Genomic DNA, 25,724 nt, shown 5'->3' on the forward strand with positions numbered 1-25,724 from the left:
CAACTCGGCTATGTCCCCGTGCTGCAGTTCTCTGTCTTATCTAGATCATTTGCAATTGAATGGAATAGATCCCTTTTGGACAAAGTGGATTCACCTGCTGCTGCAGTGACCACAGGTGTGATAAGATCTAGAATTGGCATCTGGTGCGATCTCTCCGCTTCCACTCCAAAGAAAGTTACCTGTTTATTCCTATCATGCATTGGTTTTTGGGGTTTTCTTTGAGTAATGATGATCTCTTTAGTAGTCTGTTGGCGCCCTCTCCTGGAGGAATAGTTTGCTTGCTCTTGGACATTCTAAAAGAGAGGTCATGATAGACATTGAGCTTCTGAGCTCAATTGGGGACAGTCATGGGTGATGAATGTTTGCAACCTACTGCGAAGCCTCATACCGCAATATAAGGAACGTCAAATACTAAGAAAGGGCGGCCTATGAAAGAATTACTACTTTCAATAAGTACACTTAAACGGCTAATTGGGAATAGAAAAACTGTAAAAAGCCCTCTGAGAAAGCCCCCCTCTAACCTTTGATAGTAAGCTTTTCTGTAGTCTGCCTGTTGATGTATTTTCCGTTTGAACTGTGCACAACATGAAGAGACGGAACAATGGCGGCTTGTCACAATGCCCCCCGATGACATCACAATAGCGCTGCTGCCTAGAAAACAAGCTGCGCAGAAGAAGTTGTTCTTTGGGTGGGAGGGTGGGCTAGTGGAAGGAGGGGGCAATCTCTTTTTTTCCCGGGTGGTAGGGGGATGACAGGAGAAGGGAAGCGGGTGGTGAGAAAGGTACAGAGGGCAGGGTTTGGGGGCTGGGAAGGAAAGGGAAAAGATTAGGGTTTGGGGATGATGAAAGGGCTTTCTACGGGTAAGGATGGCAAAGGGTGGCAGTGACGGAAAGTCAGGCAACCTGTCCTGTCCGTCTTTTTGTATCGTGAATTGGAAAGACTGCAAGGGGGAGGGGAGTTGCTTGCGCCCTAAAGGAGGAGTTATTCAGATTCATTGCAGTGGGCGGCGGCTGCAAAACGCACCATTCTTCTTGTTTTTGCTCTGCAAAGCAGCCTTTTCAAGGGTTGGCTTGGGTGACAAAATGTCTTGTGTAGGCGTGGGTTTGTCTCCCTCTCGCTCTCTCTCCCTAAGATGTGTCCGGCATAGGCCAGGGTGCCACTCGAGGCCCAAACCAATTCTGGTTATCGCTTCTCGGCCTTTTGGCTAAGATCAAGTGTAGTATCTGTTCTTATCAGTTTAATATCTGATACGTCCCCTATCTGGGGACCATATATTAAATGGATTTTTAGAACAGGGAGATGGAAAAAGAGCTTGCTCTGTCCACTCCACGCATTGACCTGGTATTGCAGTACCTCCAGGAACGGTGCACCCCTTCTTAACCCAGTTTCCAAAAGCAGAACTCAATTCACCTGATTCATATTAGCCCGATTTAATGAATTGGAAGAAAGCATACGTCTTCATATGCACCTCAATTTGGCCCATTCACTTTTCACACTTCCTCCTTTTGTTTTTTATCTTTCACACTTTTGACTTTCTTTATTCATCCAAATAGCAAACTCATCACCACTCAACCTGACCAACTCGGCTATGTCCCCGTGCTGCAGTTCTCTGTCTTATCTAGATCATTTGCAATTGAATGGAATAGATCCCTTTTGGACAAAGTGGATTCACCTGCTGCTGCAGTGACCACAGGTGTGATAAGATCTAGAATTGGCATCTGGTGCGATCTCTCCGCTTCCACTCCAAAGAAAGTTACCTGTTTATTCCTATCATGCATTGGTTTTTGGGGTTTTCTTTGAGTAATGATGATCTCTTTAGTAGTCTGTTGGCGCCCTCTCCTGGAGGAATAGTTTGCTTGCTCTTGGACATTCTAAAAGAGAGGTCATGATAGACATTGAGCTTCTGAGCTCAATTGGGGACAGTCATGGGTGATGAATGTTTGCAACCTACTGCGAAGCCTCATACCGCAATATAAGGAACGTCAAATACTAAGAAAGGGCGGCCTATGAAAGAATTACTACTTTCAATAAGTACACTTAAACGGCTAATTGGGAATAGAAAAACTGTAAAAAGCCCTCTGAGAAAGCCCCCCTCTAACCTTTGATAGTAAGCTTTTCTGTAGTCTGCCTGTTGATGTATTTTCCGTTTGAACTGTGCACAACATGAAGAGACGGAACACTGGCGGCTTGTCACAATGCCCCCCGATGACATCACAATAGCGCTGCTGCCTAGAAAACAAGCTGCGCAGAAGAAGTTGTTCTTTGGGTGGGAGGGTGGGCTAGTGGAAGGAGGGGGCAATCTCTTTTTTTCCCGGGTGGTAGGGGGATGACAGGAGAAGGGAAGCGGGTGGTGAGAAAGGTACAGAGGGCAGGGTTTGGGGGCTGGGAAGGAAAGGGAAAAGATTAGGGTTTGGGGATGATGAAAGGGCTTTCTACGGGTAAGGATGGCAAAGGGTGGCAGTGACGGAAAGTCAGGCAACCTGTCCTGTCCGTCTTTTTGTATCGTGAATTGGAAAGACTGCAAGGGGGAGGGGAGTTGCTTGCGCCCTAAAGGAGGAGTTATTCAGATTCATTGCAGTGGGCGGCGGCTGCAAAACGCACCATTCTTCTTGTTTTTGCTCTGCAAAGCAGCCTTTTCAAGGGTTGGCTTGGGTGACAAAATGTCTTGTGTAGGCGTGGGTTTGTCTCCCTCTCGCTCTCTCTCCCTAAGATGTGTCCGGCATAGGCCAGGGTGCCACTCGAGGCCCAAACCAATTCTGGTTATCGCTTCTCGGCCTTTTGGCTAAGATCAAGTGTAGTATCTGTTCTTATCAGTTTAATATCTGATACGTCCCCTATCTGGGGACCATATATTAAATGGATTTTTAGAACAGGGAGATGGAAAAAGAGCTTGCTCTGTCCACTCCACGCATTGACCTGGTATTGCAGTACCTCCAGGAACGGTGCACCCCTTCTTAACCCAGTTTCCAAAAGCAGAACTCAATTCACCTGATTCATATTAGCCCGATTTAATGAATTGGAAGAAAGCATACGTCTTCATATGCACCTCAATTTGGCCCATTCACTTTTCACACTTCCTCCTTTTGTTTTTTATCTTTCACACTTTTGACTTTCTTTATTCATCCAAATAGCAAACTCATCACCACTCAACCTGACCAACTCGGCTATGTCCCCGTGCTGCAGTTCTCTGTCTTATCTAGATCATTTGCAATTGAATGGAATAGATCCCTTTTGGACAAAGTGGATTCACCTGCTGCTGCAGTGACCACAGGTGTGATAAGATCTAGAATTGGCATCTGGTGCGATCTCTCCGCTTCCACTCCAAAGAAAGTTACCTGTTTATTCCTATCATGCATTGGTTTTTGGGGTTTTCTTTGAGTAATGATGATCTCTTTAGTAGTCTGTTGGCGCCCTCTCCTGGAGGAATAGTTTGCTTGCTCTTGGACATTCTAAAAGAGAGGTCATGATAGACATTGAGCTTCTGAGCTCAATTGGGGACAGTCATGGGTGATGAATGTTTGCAACCTACTGCGAAGCCTCATACCGCAATATAAGGAACGTCAAATACTAAGAAAGGGCGGCCTATGAAAGAATTACTACTTTCAATAAGTACACTTAAACGGCTAATTGGGAATAGAAAAACTGTAAAAAGCCCTCTGAGAAAGCCCCCCTCTAACCTTTGATAGTAAGCTTTTCTGTAGTCTGCCTGTTGATGTATTTTCCGTTTGAACTGTGCACAACATGAAGAGACGGAACACTGGCGGCTTGTCACAATGCCCCCCGATGACATCACAATAGCGCTGCTGCCTAGAAAACAAGCTGCGCAGAAGAAGTTGTTCTTTGGGTGGGAGGGTGGGCTAGTGGAAGGAGGGGGCAATCTCTTTTTTTCCCGGGTGGTAGGGGGATGACAGGAGAAGGGAAGCGGGTGGTGAGAAAGGTACAGAGGGCAGGGTTTGGGGGCTGGGAAGGAAAGGGAAAAGATTAGGGTTTGGGGATGATGAAAGGGCTTTCTACGGGTAAGGATGGCAAAGGGTGGCAGTGACGGAAAGTCAGGCAACCTGTCCTGTCCGTCTTTTTGTATCGTGAATTGGAAAGACTGCAAGGGGGAGGGGAGTTGCTTGCGCCCTAAAGGAGGAGTTATTCAGATTCATTGCAGTGGGCGGCGGCTGCAAAACGCACCATTCTTCTTGTTTTTGCTCTGCAAAGCAGCCTTTTCAAGGGTTGGCTTGGGTGACAAAATGTCTTGTGTAGGCGTGGGTTTGTCTCCCTCTCGCTCTCTCTCCCTAAGATGTGTCCGGCATAGGCCAGGGTGCCACTCGAGGCCCAAACCAATTCTGGTTATCGCTTCTCGGCCTTTTGGCTAAGATCAAGTGTAGTATCTGTTCTTATCAGTTTAATATCTGATACGTCCCCTATCTGGGGACCATATATTAAATGGATTTTTAGAACAGGGAGATGGAAAAAGAGCTTGCTCTGTCCACTCCACGCATTGACCTGGTATTGCAGTACCTCCAGGAACGGTGCACCCCTTCTTAACCCAGTTTCCAAAAGCAGAACTCAATTCACCTGATTCATATTAGCCCGATTTAATAAATTGGAAGAAAGCATACGTCTTCATATGCACCTCAATTTGGCCCATTCACTTTTCACACTTCCTCCTTTTGTTTTTTATCTTTCACACTTTTGACTTTCTTTATTCATCCAAATAGCAAACTCATCACCACTCAACCTGACCAACTCGGCTATGTCCCCGTGCTGCAGTTCTCTGTCTTATCTAGATCATTTGCAATTGAATGGAATAGATCCCTTTTGGACAAAGTGGATTCACCTGCTGCTGCAGTGACCACAGGTGTGATAAGATCTAGAATTGGCATCTGGTGCGATCTCTCCGCTTCCACTCCAAAGAAAGTTACCTGTTTATTCCTATCATGCATTGGTTTTTGGGGTTTTCTTTGAGTAATGATGATCTCTTTAGTAGTCTGTTGGCGCCCTCTCCTGGAGGAATAGTTTGCTTGCTCTTGGACATTCTAAAAGAGGTCATGATAGACATTGAGCTTCTGAGCTCAATTGGGGACAGTCATGGGTGATGAATGTTTGCAACCTACTGCGAAGCCTCATACCGCAATATAAGGAACGTCAAATACTAAGAAAGGGCGGCCTATGAAAGAATTACTACTTTCAATAAGTACACTTAAACGGCTAATTGGGAATAGAAAAACTGTAAAAAGCCCTCTGAGAAAGCCCCCCTCTAACCTTTGATAGTAAGCTTTTCTGTAGTCTGCCTGTTGATGTATTTTCCGTTTGAACTGTGCACAACATGAAGAGACGGAACACTGGCGGCTTGTCACAATGCCCCCCGATGACATCACAATAGCGCTGCTGCCTAGAAAACAAGCTGCGCAGAAGAAGTTGTTCTTTGGGTGGGAGGGTGGGCTAGTGGAAGGAGGGGGCAATCTCTTTTTTTCCCGGGTGGTAGGGGGATGACAGGAGAAGGGAAGCGGGTGGTGAGAAAGGTACAGAGGGCAGGGTTTGGGGGCTGGGAAGGAAAGGGAAAAGATTAGGGTTTGGGGATGATGAAAGGGCTTTCTACGGGTAAGGATGGCAAAGGGTGGCAGTGACGGAAAGTCAGGCAACCTGTCCTGTCCGTCTTTTTGTATCGTGAATTGGAAAGACTGCAAGGGGGAGGGGAGTTGCTTGCGCCCTAAAGGAGGAGTTATTCAGATTCATTGCAGTGGGCGGCGGCTGCAAAACGCACCATTCTTCTTGTTTTTGCTCTGCAAAGCAGCCTTTTCAAGGGTTGGCTTGGGTGACAAAATGTCTTGTGTAGGCGTGGGTTTGTCTCCCTCTCGCTCTCTCTCCCTAAGATGTGTCCGGCATAGGCCAGGGTGCCACTCGAGGCCCAAACCAATTCTGGTTATCGCTTCTCGGCCTTTTGGCTAAGATCAAGTGTAGTATCTGTTCTTATCAGTTTAATATCTGATACGTCCCCTATCTGGGGACCATATATTAAATGGATTTTTAGAACAGGGAGATGGAAAAAGAGCTTGCTCTGTCCACTCCACGCATTGACCTGGTATTGCAGTACCTCCAGGAACGGTGCACCCCTTCTTAACCCAGTTTCCAAAAGCAGAACTCAATTCACCTGATTCATATTAGCCCGATTTAATGAATTGGAAGAAAGCATACGTCTTCATATGCACCTCAATTTGGCCCATTCACTTTTCACACTTCCTCCTTTTGTTTTTTATCTTTCACACTTTTGACTTTCTTTATTCATCCAAATAGCAAACTCATCACCACTCAACCTGACCAACTCGGCTATGTCCCCGTGCTGCAGTTCTCTGTCTTATCTAGATCATTTGCAATTGAATGGAATAGATCCCTTTTGGACAAAGTGGATTCACCTGCTGCTGCAGTGACCACAGGTGTGATAAGATCTAGAATTGGCATCTGGTGCGATCTCTCCGCTTCCACTCCAAAGAAAGTTACCTGTTTATTCCTATCATGCATTGGTTTTTGGGGTTTTCTTTGAGTAATGATGATCTCTTTAGTAGTCTGTTGGCGCCCTCTCCTGGAGGAATAGTTTGCTTGCTCTTGGACATTCTAAAAGAGAGGTCATGATAGACATTGAGCTTCTGAGCTCAATTGGGGACAGTCATGGGTGATGAATGTTTGCAACCTACTGCGAAGCCTCATACCGCAATATAAGGAACGTCAAATACTAAGAAAGGGCGGCCTATGAAAGAATTACTACTTTCAATAAGTACACTTAAACGGCTAATTGGGAATAGAAAAACTGTAAAAAGCCCTCTGAGAAAGCCCCCCTCTAACCTTTGATAGTAAGCTTTTCTGTAGTCTGCCTGTTGATGTATTTTCCGTTTGAACTGTGCACAACATGAAGAGACGGAACACTGGCGGCTTGTCACAATGCCCCCCGATGACATCACAATAGCGCTGCTGCCTAGAAAACAAGCTGCGCAGAAGAAGTTGTTCTTTGGGTGGGAGGGTGGGCTAGTGGAAGGAGGGGGCAATCTCTTTTTTTCCCGGGTGGTAGGGGGATGACAGGAGAAGGGAAGCGGGTGGTGAGAAAGGTACAGAGGGCAGGGTTTGGGGGCTGGGAAGGAAAGGGAAAAGATTAGGGTTTGGGGATGATGAAAGGGCTTTCTACGGGTAAGGATGGCAAAGGGTGGCAGTGACGGAAAGTCAGGCAACCTGTCCTGTCCGTCTTTTTGTATCGTGAATTGGAAAGACTGCAAGGGGGAGGGGAGTTGCTTGCGCCCTAAAGGAGGAGTTATTCAGATTCATTGCAGTGGGCGGCGGCTGCAAAACGCACCATTCTTCTTGTTTTTGCTCTGCAAAGCAGCCTTTTCAAGGGTTGGCTTGGGTGACAAAATGTCTTGTGTAGGCGTGGGTTTGTCTCCCTCTCGCTCTCTCTCCCTAAGATGTGTCCGGCATAGGCCAGGGTGCCACTCGAGGCCCAAACCAATTCTGGTTATCGCTTCTCGGCCTTTTGGCTAAGATCAAGTGTAGTATCTGTTCTTATCAGTTTAATATCTGATACGTCCCCTATCTGGGGACCATATATTAAATGGATTTTTAGAACAGGGAGATGGAAAAAGAGCTTGCTCTGTCCACTCCACGCATTGACCTGGTATTGCAGTACCTCCAGGAACGGTGCACCCCTTCTTAACCCAGTTTCCAAAAGCAGAACTCAATTCACCTGATTCATATTAGCCCGATTTAATGAATTGGAAGAAAGCATACGTCTTCATATGCACCTCAATTTGGCCCATTCACTTTTCACACTTCCTCCTTTTGTTTTTTATCTTTCACACTTTTGACTTTCTTTATTCATCCAAATAGCAAACTCATCACCACTCAACCTGACCAACTCGGCTATGTCCCCGTGCTGCAGTTCTCTGTCTTATCTAGATCATTTGCAATTGAATGGAATAGATCCCTTTTGGACAAAGTGGATTCACCTGCTGCTGCAGTGACCACAGGTGTGATAAGATCTAGAATTGGCATCTGGTGCGATCTCTCCGCTTCCACTCCAAAGAAAGTTACCTGTTTATTCCTATCATGCATTGGTTTTTGGGGTTTTCTTTGAGTAATGATGATCTCTTTAGTAGTCTGTTGGCGCCCTCTACTGGAGGAATAGTTTGCTTGCTCTTGGACATTCTAAAAGAGAGGTCATGATAGACATTGAGCTTCTGAGCTCAATTGGGGACAGTCATGGGTGATGAATGTTTGCAACCTACTGCGAAGCCTCATACCGCAATATAAGGAACGTCAAATACTAAGAAAGGGCGGCCTATGAAAGAATTACTACTTTCAATAAGTACACTTAAACGGCTAATTGGGAATAGAAAAACTGTAAAAAGCCCTCTGAGAAAGCCCCCCTCTAACCTTTGATAGTAAGCTTTTCTGTAGTCTGCCTGTTGATGTATTTTCCGTTTGAACTGTGCACAACATGAAGAGACGGAACACTGGCGGCTTGTCACAATGCCCCCCGATGACATCACAATAGCGCTGCTGCCTAGAAAACAAGCTGCGCAGAAGAAGTTGTTCTTTGGGTGGGAGGGTGGGCTAGTGGAAGGAGGGGGCAATCTCTTTTTTTCCCGGGTGGTAGGGGGATGACAGGAGAAGGGAAGCGGGTGGTGAGAAAGGTACAGAGGGCAGGGTTTGGGGGCTGGGAAGGAAAGGGAAAAGATTAGGGTTTGGGGATGATGAAAGGGCTTTCTACGGGTAAGGATGGCAAAGGGTGGCAGTGACGGAAAGTCAGGCAACCTGTCCTGTCCGTCTTTTTGTATCGTGAATTGGAAAGACTGCAAGGGGGAGGGGAGTTGCTTGCGCCCTAAAGGAGGAGTTATTCAGATTCATTGCAGTGGGCGGCGGCTGCAAAACGCACCATTCTTCTTGTTTTTGCTCTGCAAAGCAGCCTTTTCAAGGGTTGGCTTGGGTGACAAAATGTCTTGTGTAGGCGTGGGTTTGTCTCCCTCTCGCTCTCTCTCCCTAAGATGTGTCCGGCATAGGCCAGGGTGCCACTCGAGGCCCAAACCAATTCTGGTTATCGCTTCTCGGCCTTTTGGCTAAGATCAAGTGTAGTATCTGTTCTTATCAGTTTAATATCTGATACGTCCCCTATCTGGGGACCATATATTAAATGGATTTTTAGAACAGGGAGATGGAAAAAGAGCTTGCTCTGTCCACTCCACGCATTGACCTGGTATTGCAGTACCTCCAGGAACGGTGCACCCCTTCTTAACCCAGTTTCCAAAAGCAGAACTCAATTCACCTGATTCATATTAGCCCGATTTAATGAATTGGAAGAAAGCATACGTCTTCATATGCACCTCAATTTGGCCCATTCACTTTTCACACTTCCTCCTTTTGTTTTTTATCTTTCACACTTTTGACTTTCTTTATTCATCCAAATAGCAAACTCATCACCACTCAACCTGACCAACTCGGCTATGTCCCCGTGCTGCAGTTCTCTGTCTTATCTAGATCATTTGCAATTGAATGGAATAGATCCCTTTTGGACAAAGTGGATTCACCTGCTGCTGCAGTGACCACAGGTGTGATAAGATCTAGAATTGGCATCTGGTGCGATCTCTCCGCTTCCACTCCAAAGAAAGTTACCTGTTTATTCCTATCATGCATTGGTTTTTGGGGTTTTCTTTGAGTAATGATGATCTCTTTAGTAGTCTGTTGGCGCCCTCTCCTGGAGGAATAGTTTGCTTGCTCTTGGACATTCTAAAAGAGAGGTCATGATAGACATTGAGCTTCTGAGCTCAATTGGGGACAGTCATGGGTGATGAATGTTTGCAACCTACTGCGAAGCCTCATACCGCAATATAAGGAACGTCAAATACTAAGAAAGGGCGGCCTATGAAAGAATTACTACTTTCAATAAGTACACTTAAACGGCTAATTGGGAATAGAAAAACTGTAAAAAGCCCTCTGAGAAAGCCCCCCTCTAACCTTTGATAGTAAGCTTTTCTGTAGTCTGCCTGTTGATGTATTTTCCGTTTGAACTGTGCACAACATGAAGAGACGGAACACTGGCGGCTTGTCACAATGCCCCCCGATGACATCACAATAGCGCTGCTGCCTAGAAAACAAGCTGCGCAGAAGAAGTTGTTCTTTGGGTGGGAGGGTGGGCTAGTGGAAGGAGGGGGCAATCTCTTTTTTTCCCGGGTGGTAGGGGGATGACAGGAGAAGGGAAGCGGGTGGTGAGAAAGGTACAGAGGGCAGGGTTTGGGGGCTGGGAAGGAAAGGGAAAAGATTAGGGTTTGGGGATGATGAAAGGGCTTTCTACGGGTAAGGATGGCAAAGGGTGGCAGTGACGGAAAGTCAGGCAACCTGTCCTGTCCGTCTTTTTGTATCGTGAATTGGAAAGACTGCAAGGGGGAGGGGAGTTGCTTGCGCCCTAAAGGAGGAGTTATTCAGATTCATTGCAGTGGGCGGCGGCTGCAAAACGCACCATTCTTCTTGTTTTTGCTCTGCAAAGCAGCCTTTTCAAGGGTTGGCTTGGGTGACAAAATGTCTTGTGTAGGCGTGGGTTTGTCTCCCTCTCGCTCTCTCTCCCTAAGATGTGTCCGGCATAGGCCAGGGTGCCACTCGAGGCCCAAACCAATTCTGGTTATCGCTTCTCGGCCTTTTGGCTAAGATCAAGTGTAGTATCTGTTCTTATCAGTTTAATATCTGATACGTCCCCTATCTGGGGACCATATATTAAATGGATTTTTAGAACAGGGAGATGGAAAAAGAGCTTGCTCTGTCCACTCCACGCATTGACCTGGTATTGCAGTACCTCCAGGAACGGTGCACCCCTTCTTAACCCAGTTTCCAAAAGCAGAACTCAATTCACCTGATTCATATTAGCCCGATTTAATGAATTGGAAGAAAGCATACGTCTTCATATGCACCTCAATTTGGCCCATTCACTTTTCACACTTCCTCCTTTTGTTTTTTATCTTTCACACTTTTGACTTTCTTTATTGATCCAAATAGCAAACTCATCACCACTCAACCTGACCAACTCGGCTATGTCCCCGTGCTGCAGTTCTCTGTCTTATCTAGATCATTTGCAATTGAATGGAATAGATCCCTTTTGGACAAAGTGGATTCACCTGCTGCTGCAGTGACCACAGGTGTGATAAGATCTAGAATTGGCATCTGGTGCGATCTCTCCGCTTCCACTCCAAAGAAAGTTACCTGTTTATTCCTATCATGCATTGGTTTTTGGGGTTTTCTTTGAGTAATGATGATCTCTTTAGTAGTCTGTTGGCGCCCTCTCCTGGAGGAATAGTTTGCTTGCTCTTGGACATTCTAAAAGAGAGGTCATGATAGACATTGAGCTTCTGAGCTCAATTGGGGACAGTCATGGGTGATGAATGTTTGCAACCTACTGCGAAGCCTCATACCGCAATATAAGGAACGTCAAATACTAAGAAAGGGCGGCCTATGAAAGAATTACTACTTTCAATAAGTACACTTAAACGGCTAATTGGGAATAGAAAAACTGTAAAAAGCCCTCTGAGAAAGCCCCCCTCTAACCTTTGATAGTAAGCTTTTCTGTAGTCTGCCTGTTGATGTATTTTCCGTTTGAACTGTGCACAACATGAAGAGACGGAACACTGGCGGCTTGTCACAATGCCCCCCGATGACATCACAATAGCGCTGCTGCCTAGAAAACAAGCTGCGCAGAAGAAGTTGTTCTTTGGGTGGGAGGGTGGGCTAGTGGAAGGAGGGGGCAATCTCTTTTTTTCCCGGGTGGTAGGGGGATGACAGGAGAAGGGAAGCGGGTGGTGAGAAAGGTACAGAGGGCAGGGTTTGGGGGCTGGGAAGGAAAGGGAAAAGATTAGGGTTTGGGGATGATGAAAGGGCTTTCTACGGGTAAGGATGGCAAAGGGTGGCAGTGACGGAAAGTCAGGCAACCTGTCCTGTCCGTCTTTTTGTATCGTGAATTGGAAAGACTGCAAGGGGGAGGGGAGTTGCTTGCGCCCTAAAGGAGGAGTTATTCAGATTCATTGCAGTGGGCGGCGGCTGCAAAACGCACCATTCTTCTTGTTTTTGCTCTGCAAAGCAGCCTTTTCAAGGGTTGGCTTGGGTGACAAAATGTCTTGTGTAGGCGTGGGTTTGTCTCCCTCTCGCTCTCTCTCCCTAAGATGTGTCCGGCATAGGCCAGGGTGCCACTCGAGGCCCAAACCAATTCTGGTTATCGCTTCTCGGCCTTTTGGCTAAGATCAAGTGTAGTATCTGTTCTTATCAGTTTAATATCTGATACGTCCCCTATCTGGGGACCATATATTAAATGGATTTTTAGAACAGGGAGATGGAAAAAGAGCTTGCTCTGTCCACTCCACGCATTGACCTGGTATTGCAGTACCTCCAGGAACGGTGCACCCCTTCTTAACCCAGTTTCCAAAAGCAGAACTCAATTCACCTGATTCATATTAGCCCGATTTAATGAATTGGAAGAAAGCATACGTCTTCATATGCACCTCAATTTGGCCCATTCACTTTTCACACTTCCTCCTTTTGTTTTTTATCTTTCACACTTTTGACTTTCTTTATTCATCCAAATAGCAAACTCATCACCACTCAACCTGACCAACTCGGCTATGTCCCCGTGCTGCAGTTCTCTGTCTTATCTAGATCATTTGCAATTGAATGGAATAGATCCCTTTTGGACAAAGTGGATTCACCTGCTGCTGCAGTGACCACAGGTGTGATAAGATCTAGAATTGGCATCTGGTGCGATCTCTCCGCTTCCACTCCAAAGAAAGTTACCTGTTTATTCCTATCATGCATTGGTTTTTGGGGTTTTCTTTGAGTAATGATGATCTCTTTAGTAGTCTGTTGGCGCCCTCTCCTGGAGGAATAGTTTGCTTGCTCTTGGACATTCTAAAAGAGAGGTCATGATAGACATTGAGCTTCTGAGCTCAATTGGGGACAGTCATGGGTGATGAATGTTTGCAACCTACTGCGAAGCCTCATACCGCAATATAAGGAACGTCAAATACTAAGAAAGGGCGGCCTATGAAAGAATTACTACTTTCAATAAGTACACTTAAACGGCTAATTGGGAATAGAAAAACTGTAAAAAGCCCTCTGAGAAAGCCCCCCTCTAACCTTTGATAGTAAGCTTTTCTGTAGTCTGCCTGTTGATGTATTTTCCGTTTGAACTGTGCACAACATGAAGAGACGGAACACTGGCGGCTTGTCACAATGCCCCCCGATGACATCACAATAGCGCTGCTGCCTAGAAAACAAGCTGCGCAGAAGAAGTTGTTCTTTGGGTGGGAGGGTGGGCTAGTGGAAGGAGGGGGCAATCTCTTTTTTTCCCGGGTGGTAGGGGGATGACAGGAGAAGGGAAGCGGGTGGTGAGAAAGGTACAGAGGGCAGGGTTTGGGGGCTGGGAAGGAAAGGGAAAAGATTAGGGTTTGGGGATGATGAAAGGGCTTTCTACGGGTAAGGATGGCAAAGGGTGGCAGTGACGGAAAGTCAGGCAACCTGTCCTGTCCGTCTTTTTGTATCGTGAATTGGAAAGACTGCAAGGGGGAGGGGAGTTGCTTGCGCCCTAAAGGAGGAGTTATTCAGATTCATTGCAGTGGGCGGCGGCTGCAAAACGCACCATTCTTCTTGTTTTTGCTCTGCAAAGCAGCCTTTTCAAGGGTTGGCTTGGGTGACAAAATGTCTTGTGTAGGCGTGGGTTTGTCTCCCTCTCGCTCTCTCTCCCTAAGATGTGTCCGGCATAGGCCAGGGTGCCACTCGAGGCCCAAACCAATTCTGGTTATCGCTTCTCGGCCTTTTGGCTAAGATCAAGTGTAGTATCTGTTCTTATCAGTTTAATATCTGATACGTCCCCTATCTGGGGACCATATATTAAATGGATTTTTAGAACAGGGAGATGGAAAAAGAGCTTGCTCTGTCCACTCCACGCATTGACCTGGTATTGCAGTACCTCCAGGAACGGTGCACCCCTTCTTAACCCAGTTTCCAAAAGCAGAACTCAATTCACCTGATTCATATTAGCCCGATTTAATGAATTGGAAGAAAGCATACGTCTTCATATGCACCTCAATTTGGCCCATTCACTTTTCACACTTCCTCCTTTTGTTTTTTATCTTTCACACTTTTGACTTTCTTTATTCATCCAAATAGCAAACTCATCACCACTCAACCTGACCAACTCGGCTATGTCCCCGTGCTGCAGTTCTCTGTCTTATCTAGATCATTTGCAATTGAATGGAATAGATCCCTTTTGGACAAAGTGGATTCACCTGCTGCTGCAGTGACCACAGGTGTGATAAGATCTAGAATTGGCATCTGGTGCGATCTCTCCGCTTCCACTCCAAAGAAAGTTACCTGTTTATTCCTATCATGCATTGGTTTTTGGGGTTTTCTTTGAGTAATGATGATCTCTTTAGTAGTCTGTTGGCGCCCTCTCCTGGAGGAATAGTTTGCTTGCTCTTGGACATTCTAAAAGAGAGGTCATGATAGACATTGAGCTTCTGAGCTCAATTGGGGACAGTCATGGGTGATGAATGTTTGCAACCTACTGCGAAGCCTCATACCGCAATATAAGGAACGTCAAATACTAAGAAAGGGCGGCCTATGAAAGAATTACTACTTTCAATAAGTACACTTAAACGGCTAATTGGGAATAGAAAAACTGTAAAAAGCCCTCTGAGAAAGCCCCCCTCTAACCTTTGATAGTAAGCTTTTCTGTAGTCTGCCTGTTGATGTATTTTCCGTTTGAACTGTGCACAACATGAAGAGACGGAACACTGGCGGCTTGTCACAATGCCCCCCGATGACATCACAATAGCGCTGCTGCCTAGAAAACAAGCTGCGCAGAAGAAGTTGTTCTTTGGGTGGGAGGGTGGGCTAGTGGAAGGAGGGGGCAATCTCTTTTTTTCCCGGGTGGTAGGGGGATGACAGGAGAAGGGAAGCGGGTGGTGAGAAAGGTACAGAGGGCAGGGTTTGGGGGCTGGGAAGGAAAGGGAAAAGATTAGGGTTTGGGGATGATGAAAGGGCTTTCTACGGGTAAGGATGGCAAAGGGTGGCAGTGACGGAAAGTCAGGCAACCTGTCCTGTCCGTCTTTTTGTATCGTGAATTGGAAAGACTGCAAGGGGGAGGGGAGTTGCTTGCGCCCTAAAGGAGGAGTTATTCAGATTCATTGCAGTGGGCGGCGGCTGCAAAACGCACCATTCTTCTTGTTTTTGCTCTGCAAAGCAGCCTTTTCAAGGGTTGGCTTGGGTGACAAAATGTCTTGTGTAGGCGTGGGTTTGTCTCCCTCTCGCTCTCTCTCCCTAAGATGTGTCCGGCATAGGCCAGGGTGCCACTCGAGGCCCAAACCAATTCTGGTTATCGCTTCTCGGCCTTTTGGCTAAGATCAAGTGTAGTATCTGTTCTTATCAGTTTAATATCTGATACGTCCCCTATCTGGGGACCATATATTAAATGGATTTTTAGAACAGGGAGATGGAAAAAGAGCTTGCTCTGTCCACTCCACGCATTGACCTGGTATTGCAGTACCTCCAGGAACGGTGCACCCCTTCTTAACCCAGTTTCCAAAAGCAGAACTCAATTCACCTGATTCATATTAGCCCGATTTAATGAATTGGAAGAAAGCATACGTCTTCATATGCACCTCAATTTGGCCCATTCACTTTTCACACTTCCTCCTTTTGTTTTTTATCTTTCACACTTTTGACTTTCTTTATTCATCCAAATAGCAAACTCATCACCACTCAACCTGACCAACTCGGCTATGTCCCCGTGCTGCAGTTCTCTGTCTTATCTAGATCATTTGCAATTGAATGGAATAGATCCCTTTTGGACAAAGTGGATTCACCTGCTGCTGCAGTGACCACAGGTGTGATAAGATCTAGAATTGGCATCTGGTGCGATCTCTCCGCTTCCACTCCAAAGAAAGTTACCTGTTTATTCCTATCATGCATTGGTTTTTGGGGTTTTCTTTGAGTAATGATGATCTCTTTAGTAGTCTGTTGGCGCCCTCTCCTGGAGGAATAGTTTGCTTGCTCTTGGACATTCTAAAAGAGAGGTCATGATAGACATTGAGCTTCTGAGCTCAATTGGGGACAGTCATGGGTGATGAATGTTTGCAACCTACTGCGAAGCCTCATACCGCAATATAAGGAACGTCAAATACTAAGAAAGGGCGGCCTATGAAAGAATTACTACTTTCAATAAGTACACTTAAACGGCTAATTGGGAATAGAAAAACTGTAAAAAGCCCTCTGAGAAAGCCCCCCTCTAACCTTTGATAGTAAGCTTTTCTGTAGTCTGCCTGTTGATGTATTTTCCGTTTGAACTGTGCACAACATGAAGAGACGGAACACTGGCGGCTTGTCACAATGCCCCCCGATGACATCACAATAGCGCTGCTGCCTAGAAAACAAGCTGCGCAGAAGAAGTTGTTCTTTGGGTGGGAGGGTGGGCTAGTGGAAGGAGGGGGCAATCTCTTTTTTTCCCGGGTGGTAGGGGGATGACAGGAGAAGGGAAGCGGGTGGTGAGAAAGGTACAGAGGGCAGGGTTTGGGGGCTGGGAAGGAAAGGGAAAAGATTAGGGTTTGGGGATGATGAAAGGGCTTTCTACGGGTAAGGATGGCAAAGGGTGGCAGTGACGGAAAGTCAGGCAACCTGTCCTGTCCGTCTTTTTGTATCGTGAATTGGAAAGACTGCAAGGGGGAGGGGAGTTGCTTGCGCCCTAAAGGAGGAGTTATTCAGATTCATTGCAGTGGGCGGCGGCTGCAAAACGCACCATTCTTCTTGTTTTTGCTCTGCAAAGCAGCCTTTTCAAGGGTTGGCTTGGGTGACAAAATGTCTTGTGTAGGCGTGGGTTTGTCTCCCTCTCGCTCTCTCTCCCTAAGATGTGTCCGGCATAGGCCAGGGTGCCACTCGAGGCCCAAACCAATTCTGGTTATCGCTTCTCGGCCTTTTGGCTAAGATCAAGTGTAGTATCTGTTCTTATCAGTTTAATATCTGATACGTCCCCTATCTGGGGACCATATATTAAATGGATTTTTAGAACAGGGAGATGGAAAAAGAGCTTGCTCTGTCCACTCCACGCATTGACCTGGTATTGCAGTACCTCCAGGAACGGTGCACCCCTTCTTAACCCAGTTTCCAAAAGCAGAACTCAATTCACCTGATTCATATTAGCCCGATTTAATGAATTGGAAGAAAGCATACGTCTTCATATGCACCTCAATTTGGCCCATTCACTTTTCACACTTCCTCCTTTTGTTTTTTATCTTTCACACTTTTGACTTTCTTTATTCATCCAAATAGCAAACTCATCACCACTCAACCTGACCAACTCGGCTATGTCCCCGTGCTGCAGTTCTCTGTCTTATCTAGATCATTTGCAATTGAATGGAATAGATCCCTTTTGGACAAAGTGGATTCACCTGCTGCTGCAGTGACCACAGGTGTGATAAGATCTAGAATTGGCATCTGGTGCGATCTCTCCGCTTCCACTCCAAAGAAAGTTACCTGTTTATTCCTATCATGCATTGGTTTTTGGGGTTTTCTTTGAGTAATGATGATCTCTTTAGTAGTCTGTTGGCGCCCTCTCCTGGAGGAATAGTTTGCTTGCTCTTGGACATTCTAAAAGAGAGGTCATGATAGACATTGAGCTTCTGAGCTCAATTGGGGACAGTCATGGGTGATGAATGTTTGCAACCTACTGCGAAGCCTCATACCGCAATATAAGGAACGTCAAATACTAAGAAAGGGCGGCCTATGAAAGAATTACTACTTTCAATAAGTACACTTAAACGGCTAATTGGGAATAGAAAAACTGTAAAAAGCCCTCTGAGAAAGCCCCCCTCTAACCTTTGATAGTAAGCTTTTCTGTAGTCTGCCTGTTGATGTATTTTCCGTTTGAACTGTGCACAACATGAAGAGACGGAACACTGGCGGCTTGTCACAATGCCCCCCGATGACATCACAATAGCGCTGCTGCCTAGAAAACAAGCTGCGCAGAAGAAGTTGTTCTTTGGGTGGGAGGGTGGGCTAGTGGAAGGAGGGGGCAATCTCTTTTTTTCCCGGGTGGTAGGGGGATGACAGGAGAAGGGAAGCGGGTGGTGAGAAAGGTACAGAGGGCAGGGTTTGGGGGCTGGGAAGGAAAGGGAAAAGATTAGGGTTTGGGGATGATGAAAGGGCTTTCTACGGGTAAGGATGGCAAAGGGTGGCAGTGACGGAAAGTCAGGCAACCTGTCCTGTCCGTCTTTTTGTATCGTGAATTGGAAAGACTGCAAGGGGGAGGGGAGTTGCTTGCGCCCTAAAGGAGGAGTTATTCAGATTCATTGCAGTGGGCGGCGGCTGCAAAACACACCATTCTTCTTGTTTTTGCTCTGCAAAGCAGCCTTTTCAAGGGTTGGCTTGGGTGACAAAATGTCTTGTGTAGGCGTGGGTTTGTCTCCCTCTCGCTCTCTCTCCCTAAGATGTGTCCGGCATAGGCCAGGGTGCCACTCGAGGCCCAAACCAATTCTGGTTATCGCTTCTCGGCCTTTTGGCTAAGATCAAGTGTAGTATCTGTTCTTATCAGTTTAATATCTGATACGTCCCCTATCTGGGGACCATATATTAAATGGATTTTTAGAACAGGGAGATGGAAAAAGAGCTTGCTCTGTCCACTCCACGCATTGACCTGGTATTGCAGTACCTCCAGGAACGGTGCACCCCTTCTTAACCCAGTTTCCAAAAGCAGAACTCAATTCACCTGATTCATATTAGCCCGATTTAATGAATTGGAAGAAAGCATACGTCTTCATATGCACCTCAATTTGGCCCATTCACTTTTCACACTTCCTCCTTTTGTTTTTTATCTTTCACACTTTTGACTTTCTTTATTCATCCAAATAGCAAACTCATCACCACTCAACCTGACCAACTCGGCTATGTCCCCGTGCTGCAGTTCTCTGTCTTATCTAGATCATTTGCAATTGAATGGAATAGATCCCTTTTGGACAAAGTGGATTCACCTGCTGCTGCAGTGACCACAGGTGTGATAAGATCTAGAATTGGCATCTGGTGCGATCTCTCCGCTTCCACTCCAAAGAAAGTTACCTGTTTATTCCTATCATGCATTGGTTTTTGGGGTTTTCTTTGAGTAATGATGATCTCTTTAGTAGTCTGTTGGCGCCCTCTCCTGGAGGAATAGTTTGCTTGCTCTTGGACATTCTAAAAGAGAGGTCATGATAGACATTGAGCTTCTGAGCTCAATTGGGGACAGTCATGGGTGATGAATGTTTGCAACCTACTGCGAAGCCTCATACCGCAATATAAGGAACGTCAAATACTAAGAAAGGGCGGCCTATGAAAGAATTACTACTTTCAATAAGTACACTTAAACGGCTAATTGGGAATAGAAAAACTGTAAAAAGCCCTCTGAGAAAGCCCCCCTCTAACCTTTGATAGTAAGCTTTTCTGTAGTCTGCCTGTTGATGTATTTTCCGTTTGAACTGTGCACAACATGAAGAGACGGAACACTGGCGGCTTGTCACAATGCCCCCCGATGACATCACAATAGCGCTGCTGCCTAGAAAACAAGCTGCGCAGAAGAAGTTGTTCTTTGGGTGGGAGGGTGGGCTAGTGGAAGGAGGGGGCAATCTCTTTTTTTCCCGGGTGGTAGGGGGATGACAGGAGAAGGGAAGCGGGTGGTGAGAAAGGTACAGAGGGCAGGGTTTGGGGGCTGGGAAGGAAAGGGAAAAGATTAGGGTTTGGGGATGATGAAAGGGCTTTCTACGGGTAAGGATGGCAAAGGGTGGCAGTGACGGAAAGTCAGGCAACCTGTCCTGTCCGTCTTTTTGTATCGTGAATTGGAAAGACTGCAAGGGGGAGGGGAGTTGCTTGCGCCCTAAAGGAGGAGTTATTCAGATTCATTGCAGTGGGCGGCGGCTGCAAAACGCACCATTCTTCTTGTTTTTGCTCTGCAAAGCAGCCTTTTCAAGGGTTGGCTTGGGTGACAAAATGTCTTGTGTAGGCGTGGGTTTGTCTCCCTCTCGCTCTCTCTCCCTAAGATGTGTCCGGCATAGGCCAGGGTGCCACTCGAGGCCCAAACCAATTCTGGTTATCGCTTCTCGGCCTTTTGGCTAAGATCAAGTGTAGTATCTGTGAGGCTCGGCAGATGCAATGCACACTGGAAGGTTGCGCTTGCTAGTACTCTGGATGTATAGTATATTCATCTAGAGGAAAACATGGCCCTACCAGGATCGAGGCTATTAGACTGAGTAAGTGTGGGGGTTATGGTGCAATGTGCCCCAGGACTGACGACCCTGGAGTGAGTCTGAGCTTGCTGGCTTGGGACCCCGGCGAGCCTTGGGCTCTGTAGCACACCGTACCTTGCCCTTTCATACTTTCTGAGCATATTGCTCTATCCCGGCCTTCTGGCTAGGAAGGGAAATTTTTATAATCATGGTCGGAGGTCCGTTCAGCTTTGGGCTGAGAAACCAACACCCGGTTGAAGGTCCGGGTCAGCTTCGGCTGAGAAACCAACACCCGGTTGGAGGTCCGGGTCAGCTTCGGCTGAGAAACCAACACCCGGTTGGAGGTCCGGGTCAGCTTCGGCTGAGAAACCAACACCCGGTTGGAGGTCCGGGTCAGCTTCGGCTGAGAAACCAACACCCGGTTGGAGGTCCGGTTAGCCTTGGGCTGAGAAACTAACACCGGTTGACGGTCCGGGCAGTTTCGGCTGCGAAACCAACAACTAGTAGCTCTCTACTCCACTTGGGTAAGATGCCTGGGTGGACGCTGGGAGCAACGACAAGGCTCAACCAGGCTTCGGCTTGGGGGAGCACCGAAGATCCCTGCCCCTTGCTGTGGCCTTCTGGCTCGGAGGGATGGGGTTGATTTTTGGGGACCCTCTCCTCACGGAAGGGTCCACACGAATCCTAGCCTTTGCACTGTTTTTGGTGTGACTTCGGTCATGCATTTTTTGCGGTGCTTTGGAAAGCTTCATTAAATCAAAAATCTGTTCTTATCAGTTTAATATCTGATACGTCCCCTATCTGGGGACCATATATTAAATGGATTTTTAGAACAGGGAGATGGAAAAAGAGCTTGCTCTGTCCACTCCACGCATTGACCTGGTATTGCAGTACCTCCAGGAACGGTGCACCCCTTCTTAACCCAGTTTCCAAAAGCAGAACTCAATTCACCTGATTCATATTAGCCCGATTTAATGAATTGGAAGAAAGCATACGTCTTCATATGCACCTCAATTTGGCCCATTCACTTTTCACACTTCCTCCTTTTGTTTTTTATCTTTCACACTTTTGACTTTCTTTATTCATCCAAATAGCAAACTCATCACCACTCAACCTGACCAACTCGGCTATGTCCCCGTGCTGCAGTTCTCTGTCTTATCTAGATCATTTGCAATTGAATGGAATAGATCCCTTTTGGACAAAGTGGATTCACCTGCTGCTGCAGTGACCACAGGTGTGATAAGATCTAGAATTGGCATCTGGTGCGATCTCTCCGCTTCCACTCCAAAGAAAGTTACCTGTTTATTCCTATCATGCATTGGTTTTTGGGGTTTTCTTTGAGTAATGATGATCTCTTTAGTAGTCTGTTGGCGCCCTCTCCTGGAGGAATAGTTTGCTTGCTCTTGGACATTCTAAAAGAGAGGTCATGATAGACATTGAGCTTCTGAGCTCAATTGGGGACAGTCATGGGTGATGAATGTTTGCAACCTACTGCGAAGCCTCATACCGCAATATAAGGAACGTCAAATACTAAGAAAGGGCGGCCTATGAAAGAATTACTACTTTCAATAAGTACACTTAAACGGCTAATTGGGAATAGAAAAACTGTAAAAAGCCCTCTGAGAAAGCCCCCCTCTAACCTTTGATAGTAAGCTTTTCTGTAGTCTGCCTGTTGATGTATTTTCCGTTTGAACTGTGCACAACATGAAGAGACGGAACACTGGCGGCTTGTCACAATGCCCCCCGATGACATCACAATAGCGCTGCTGCCTAGAAAACAAGCTGCGCAGAAGAAGTTGTTCTTTGGGTGGGAGGGTGGGCTAGTGGAAGGAGGGGGCAATCTCTTTTTTTCCCGGGTGGTAGGGGGATGACAGGAGAAGGGAAGCGGGTGGTGAGAAAGGTACAGAGGGCAGGGTTTGGGGGCTGGGAAGGAAAGGGAAAAGATTAGGGTTTGGGGATGATGAAAGGGCTTTCTACGGGTAAGGATGGCAAAGGGTGGCAGTGACGGAAAGTCAGGCAACCTGTCCTGTCCGTCTTTTTGTATCGTGAATTGGAAAGACTGCAAGGGGGAGGGGAGTTGCTTGCGCCCTAAAGGAGGAGTTATTCAGATTCATTGCAGTGGGCGGCGACTGCAAAACGCACCATTCTTCTTGTTTTTGCTCTGCAAAGCAGCCTTTTCAAGGGTTGGCTTGGGTGACAAAATGTCTTGTGTAGGCGTGGGTTTGTCTCCCTCTCGCTCTCTCTCCCTAAGATGTGTCCGGCATAGGCCAGGGTGCCACTCGAGGCCCAAACCAATTCTGGTTATCGCTTCTCGGCCTTTTGGCTAAGATCAAGTGTAGTATCTGTTCTTATCAGTTTAATATCTGATACGTCCCCTATCTGGGGACCATATATTAAATGGATTTTTAGAACAGGGAGATGGAAAAAGAGCTTGCTCTGTCCACTCCACGCATTGACCTGGTATTGCAGTACCTCCAGGAACGGTGCACCCCTTCTTAACCCAGTTTCCAAAAGCAGAACTCAATTCACCTGATTCATATTAGCCCGATTTAATGAATTGGAAGAAAGCATACGTCTTCATATGCACCTCAATTTGGCCCATTCACTTTTCACACTTCCTCCTTTTGTTTTTTATCTTTCACACTTTTGACTTTCTTTATTCATCCAAATAGCAAACTCATCACCACTCAACCTGACCAACTCGGCTATGTCCCCGTGCTGCAGTTCTCTGTCTTATCTAGATCATTTGCAATTGAATGGAATAGATCCCTTTTGGACAAAGTGGATTCACCTGCTGCTGCAGTGACCACAGGTGTGATAAGATCTAGAATTGGCATCTGGTGCGATCTCTCCGCTTCCACTCCAAAGAAAGTTACCTGTTTATTCCTATCATGCATTGGTTTTTGGGGTTTTCTTTGAGTAATGATGATCTCTTTAGTAGTCTGTTGGCGCCCTCTCCTGGAGGAATAGTTTGCTTGCTCTTGGACATTCTAAAAGAGAGGTCATGATAGACATTGAGCTTCTGAGCTCAATTGGGGACAGTCATGGGTGATGAATGTTTGCAACCTACTGCGAAGCCTCATACCGCAATATAAGGAACGTCAAATACTAAGAAAGGGCGGCCTATGAAAGAATTACTACTTTCAATAAGTACACTTAAACGGCTAATTGGGAATAGAAAAACTGTAAAAAGCCCTCTGAGAAAGCCCCCCTCTAACCTTTGATAGTAAGCTTTTCTGTAGTCTGCCTGTTGATGTATTTTCCGTTTGAACTGTGCACAACATGAAGAGACGGAACACTGGCGGCTTGTCACAATGCCCCCCGATGACATCACAATAGCGCTGCTGCCTAGAAAACAAGCTGCGCAGAAGAAGTTGTTCTTTGGGTGGGAGGGTGGGCTAGTGGAAGGAGGGGGCAATCTCTTTTTTTCCCGGGTGGTAGGGGGATGACAGGAGAAGGGAAGCGGGTGGTGAGAAAGGTACAGAGGGCAGGGTTTGGGGGCTGGGAAGGAAAGGGAAAAGATTAGGGTTTGGGGATGATGAAAGGGCTTTCTACGGGTAAGGATGGCAAAGGGTGGCAGTGACGGAAAGTCAGGCAACCTGTCCTGTCCGTCTTTTTGTATCGTGAATTGGAAAGACTGCAAGGGGGAGGGGAGTTGCTTGCGCCCTAAAGGAGGAGTTATTCAGATTCATTGCAGTGGGCGGCGGCTGCAAAACGCACCATTCTTCTTGTTTTTGCTCTGCAAAGCAGCCTTTTCAAGGGTTGGCTTGGGTGACAAAATGTCTTGTGTAGGCGTGGGTTTGTCTCCCTCTCGCTCTCTCTCCCTAAGATGTGTCCGGCATAGGCCAGGGTGCCACTCGAGGCCCAAACCAATTCTGGTTATCGCTTCTCGGCCTTTTGGCTAAGATCAAGTGTAGTATCTGTTCTTATCAGTTTAATATCTGATACGTCCCCTATCTGGGGACCATATATTAAATGGATTTTTAGAACAGGGAGATGGAAAAAGAGCTTGCTCTGTCCACTCCACGCATTGACCTGGTATTGCAGTACCTCCAGGAACGGTGCACCCCTTCTTAACCCAGTTTCCAAAAGCAGAACTCAATTCACCTGATTCATATTAGCCCGATTTAATGAATTGGAAGAAAGCATACGTCTTCATATGCACCTCAATTTGGCCCATTCACTTTTCACACTTCCTCCTTTTGTTTTTTATCTTTCACACTTTTGACTTTCTTTATTCATCCAAATAGCAAACTCATCACCACTCAACCTGACCAACTCGGCTATGTCCCCGTGCTGCAGTTCTCTGTCTTATCTAGATCATTTGCAATTGAATGGAATAGATCCCTTTTGGACAAAGTGGATTCACCTGCTGCTGCAGTGACCACAGGTGTGATAAGATCTAGAATTGGCATCTGGTGCGATCTCTCCGCTTCCACTCCAAAGAAAGTTACCTGTTTATTCCTATCATGCATTGGTTTTTGGGGTTTTCTTTGAGTAATGATGATCTCTTTAGTAGTCTGTTGGCGCCCTCTCCTGGAGGAATAGTTTGCTTGCTCTTGGACATTCTAAAAGAGAGGTCATGATAGACATTGAGCTTCTGAGCTCAATTGGGGACAGTCATGGGTGATGAATGTTTGCAACCTACTGCGAAGCCTCATACCGCAATATAAGGAACGTCAAATACTAAGAAAGGGCGGCCTATGAAAGAATTACTACTTTCAATAAGTACACTTAAACGGCTAATTGGGAATAGAAAAACTGTAAAAAGCCCTCTGAGAAAGCCCCCCTCTAACCTTTGATAGTAAGCTTTTCTGTAGTCTGCCTGTTGATGTATTTTCCGTTTGAACTGTGCACAACATGAAGAGACGGAACACTGGCGGCTTGTCACAATGCCCCCCGATGACATCACAATAGCGCTGCTGCCTAGAAAACAAGCTGCGCAGAAGAAGTTGTTCTTTGGGTGGGAGGGTGGGCTAGTGGAAGGAGGGGGCAATCTCTTTTTTTCCCGGGTGGTAGGGGGATGACAGGAGAAGGGAAGCGGGTGGTGAGAAAGGTACAGAGGGCAGGGTTTGGGGGCTGGGAAGGAAAGGGAAAAGATTAGGGTTTGGGGATGATGAAAGGGCTTTCTACGGGTAAGGATGGCAAAGGGTGGCAGTGACGGAAAGTCAGGCAACCTGTCCTGTCCGTCTTTTTGTATCGTGAATTGGAAAGACTGCAAGGGGGAGGGGAGTTGCTTGCGCCCTAAAGGAGGAGTTATTCAGATTCATTGCAGTGGGCGGCGGCTGCAAAACGCACCATTCTTCTTGTTTTTGCTCTGCAAAGCAGCCTTTTCAAGGGTTGGCTTGGGTGACAAAATGTCTTGTGTAGGCGTGGGTTTGTCTCCCTCTCGCTCTCTCTCCCTAAGATGTGTCCGGCATAGGCCAGGGTGCCACTCGAGGCCCAAACCAATTCTGGTTATCGCTTCTCGGC

The 25,724-nt window shown here is 46.6% G+C and overlaps 15 non-coding genes and 1 pseudogene across 15 annotated transcripts; all 16 read left to right on the top strand.

The window, feature by feature from the left end:
- The first annotated feature begins 1,184 nt into the window (after nucleotides 1-1,184).
- On the top strand, nucleotides 1,185-1,375 carry LOC142285082 (U2 spliceosomal RNA). Its single transcript, XR_012746507.1, has one exon. It is a non-coding gene; the product is annotated as a U2 spliceosomal RNA (small nuclear RNA).
- A 1,387-nt stretch (nucleotides 1,376-2,762) lies between these two features.
- Nucleotides 2,763-2,953, top strand: LOC142285083 (U2 spliceosomal RNA). The gene has a single exon (XR_012746508.1). It is a non-coding gene; the product is annotated as a U2 spliceosomal RNA (small nuclear RNA).
- Nucleotides 2,954-4,340: 1,387 nt separating this feature from the next.
- On the top strand, nucleotides 4,341-4,531 carry LOC142285084 (U2 spliceosomal RNA). The gene has a single exon (XR_012746509.1). It is a non-coding gene; the product is annotated as a U2 spliceosomal RNA (small nuclear RNA).
- A 1,385-nt stretch (nucleotides 4,532-5,916) lies between these two features.
- Nucleotides 5,917-6,107, top strand: LOC142285085 (U2 spliceosomal RNA). Its single transcript, XR_012746510.1, has one exon. It is a non-coding gene; the product is annotated as a U2 spliceosomal RNA (small nuclear RNA).
- A 1,387-nt stretch (nucleotides 6,108-7,494) lies between these two features.
- LOC142285087 (U2 spliceosomal RNA) lies at nucleotides 7,495-7,685 on the top strand. The gene has a single exon (XR_012746511.1). It is a non-coding gene; the product is annotated as a U2 spliceosomal RNA (small nuclear RNA).
- A 1,387-nt stretch (nucleotides 7,686-9,072) lies between these two features.
- LOC142285089 (U2 spliceosomal RNA) lies at nucleotides 9,073-9,263 on the top strand. The gene has a single exon (XR_012746513.1). It is a non-coding gene; the product is annotated as a U2 spliceosomal RNA (small nuclear RNA).
- A 1,387-nt stretch (nucleotides 9,264-10,650) lies between these two features.
- Nucleotides 10,651-10,841, top strand: LOC142285090 (U2 spliceosomal RNA). The gene has a single exon (XR_012746514.1). It is a non-coding gene; the product is annotated as a U2 spliceosomal RNA (small nuclear RNA).
- Nucleotides 10,842-12,228: 1,387 nt separating this feature from the next.
- On the top strand, nucleotides 12,229-12,419 carry LOC142285091 (U2 spliceosomal RNA). The gene has a single exon (XR_012746515.1). It is a non-coding gene; the product is annotated as a U2 spliceosomal RNA (small nuclear RNA).
- A 1,387-nt stretch (nucleotides 12,420-13,806) lies between these two features.
- On the top strand, nucleotides 13,807-13,997 carry LOC142285092 (U2 spliceosomal RNA). Its single transcript, XR_012746517.1, has one exon. It is a non-coding gene; the product is annotated as a U2 spliceosomal RNA (small nuclear RNA).
- Nucleotides 13,998-15,384: 1,387 nt separating this feature from the next.
- LOC142285093 (U2 spliceosomal RNA) lies at nucleotides 15,385-15,575 on the top strand. The gene has a single exon (XR_012746518.1). It is a non-coding gene; the product is annotated as a U2 spliceosomal RNA (small nuclear RNA).
- Nucleotides 15,576-16,962: 1,387 nt separating this feature from the next.
- LOC142285094 (U2 spliceosomal RNA) lies at nucleotides 16,963-17,153 on the top strand. Its single transcript, XR_012746519.1, has one exon. It is a non-coding gene; the product is annotated as a U2 spliceosomal RNA (small nuclear RNA).
- Nucleotides 17,154-18,540: 1,387 nt separating this feature from the next.
- On the top strand, nucleotides 18,541-18,731 carry LOC142285095 (U2 spliceosomal RNA). Its single transcript, XR_012746520.1, has one exon. It is a non-coding gene; the product is annotated as a U2 spliceosomal RNA (small nuclear RNA).
- Nucleotides 18,732-20,118: 1,387 nt separating this feature from the next.
- LOC142285117 (U2 spliceosomal RNA) lies at nucleotides 20,119-20,245 on the top strand (annotated as a pseudogene).
- Nucleotides 20,246-20,975: 730 nt separating this feature from the next.
- On the top strand, nucleotides 20,976-21,168 carry LOC142285105 (U2 spliceosomal RNA). The gene has a single exon (XR_012746532.1). It is a non-coding gene; the product is annotated as a U2 spliceosomal RNA (small nuclear RNA).
- A 1,387-nt stretch (nucleotides 21,169-22,555) lies between these two features.
- Nucleotides 22,556-22,746, top strand: LOC142285096 (U2 spliceosomal RNA). The gene has a single exon (XR_012746521.1). It is a non-coding gene; the product is annotated as a U2 spliceosomal RNA (small nuclear RNA).
- A 1,387-nt stretch (nucleotides 22,747-24,133) lies between these two features.
- LOC142285097 (U2 spliceosomal RNA) lies at nucleotides 24,134-24,324 on the top strand. The gene has a single exon (XR_012746523.1). It is a non-coding gene; the product is annotated as a U2 spliceosomal RNA (small nuclear RNA).
- Nucleotides 24,325-25,724: the final 1,400 nt, after the last annotated feature.

Source organism: Anomaloglossus baeobatrachus, unplaced genomic scaffold, assembly GCF_048569485.1.
Source record: "Anomaloglossus baeobatrachus isolate aAnoBae1 unplaced genomic scaffold, aAnoBae1.hap1 Scaffold_589, whole genome shotgun sequence".
NCBI lineage: Eukaryota > Metazoa > Chordata > Amphibia > Anura > Aromobatidae > Anomaloglossus > Anomaloglossus baeobatrachus.